Consider the following 1,682-nt stretch of genomic DNA (forward strand, 5'->3'; position numbering starts at 1 on the left):
AAAAGAAGAAAGAAAGAAAGAAAGAAAGAAAATATGAAAAGCCCACTGAGGATGACAAAGTTGAAGGATGAAAAGAGTCAGGTTCCTTGATGATCCCATTTTTTAGAACTTTTTAATTTTTAATTTTTATGGGTGCACCAAAGGTGTATATATTTATGGGGTACATGAGATATTTTGATACATGCATACAATGTGTAGGAATCACATCAGGGTAAATAGGGTATCCATCACCTCAGGCTTTTATCATTTCTTTGTGTTATAAACATTCTAATTATACTCAGTTATTTTCTTTTTTTTTTTTTTTTTTTTTTTTTTTTGAGACGGAGTCTCGCTCTATCGCCCAGGCTGGAGTGCAGTGGCTGGATCTCAGCTCACTGCAAGCTCCGCCTCCCGGGTTCACGCCATTCTCCTGCCTCAGCCTCCCGAGCAGCTGGGACTACAGGCGCCCACCACCACACCCGGCTAGTTTTTTGTATTTTTTTTTAGTAGAGACGGGGTTTCACTGTGTTAGCCAGGATGGTCTCGATCTCCTGACCTCGTGATGCGCCCGTCTCGGCCTCCCAAAGTGCTGGGATTACAGGCTTGAGCCACCGCGCCCGGCCATACTCAGTTATTTTCAAATGTACAGTAAATTATTGTTGACTGTAGTCAACAATATGTTGACTACATATTGTTATGTATCCTGTTATGCTATCAAATACTAGATTTTATTCATTCTATCTATATTTTTGTACCCATTAACCACCTCCACTCTCCACTACCCTCCCCAGCCTCTGATAACCATCATTCTCCTCTCTATCTCCATCAATTCAATTGTTTTCATTTTTAGTTCCCACAAATGAATGAGAACATGTGAAGTTTGTCTTTTGGTGCCTGGCTTATTTCGCTTAACATAATGTCCTCCAGTTCCACTGGATGATCCCATTTTATTGCTGAGGCTATATAAGCAACTGCCAGCTTCCAGGCATATTACAGGTATAAGGCACTATTTAGTTGGATTTTCTCTTATTTGAACCCAAAAGCATTTAGTCTCTCAGTCACTTCAGGGCCAGGCCTTGAACCTATGACCTTCACTTAGTCTTTTACGCTTTAAAAGAATATATATCTCAGGAATTCAAGAAACCAAATGAAACATCTTGCACTAACATTTTAAAAATAATGTAGCGCATTCTTTTTTTGTCACAAATCCAGATACATTAAGCACGACCAGTTGTTCTACCTACTTTCATGTGTTGACACTTTCTACTGGGGTAATATAAAAAAGAAAAACAATAAAATTAAAATATGACTAATTTGCAGTAAATACACAAATATTAGAATAAATATAAGGATTTAAAAATAAAATTTCCATATTGACTTCTGATTAATCATTTTAACTAAAATGTATTCAAAAATACGTAAAGTCATAGCTTCTTAAACAGCAAAAAACAAAAAACAAACTAACAAACAAAAAACCATAAATCTGTTTTTATTTTATTTTGGGAAGAAAACAGAAGGGTTAAATGACCTGTCGGTGATCATTTGACTGACTAGACAGTGATGAACATGACTAGAATACAGTTCTTTCAGATCAAAGGTTTTTCCACCCTATTATATTGACTGCCAAATGGAAACATAGAAACTGTCATAATTACTGGAATCCTTTCACTAGAAAGCAATGGCCAGTGTACCTTTCCTGAAAT

Source organism: Trachypithecus francoisi, unplaced genomic scaffold (assembly GCF_009764315.1).
Source record: "Trachypithecus francoisi isolate TF-2019V2 unplaced genomic scaffold, Tfra_2.0 Lachesis_group18, whole genome shotgun sequence".
Taxonomy (NCBI): Eukaryota; Metazoa; Chordata; class Mammalia; order Primates; family Cercopithecidae; genus Trachypithecus; species Trachypithecus francoisi.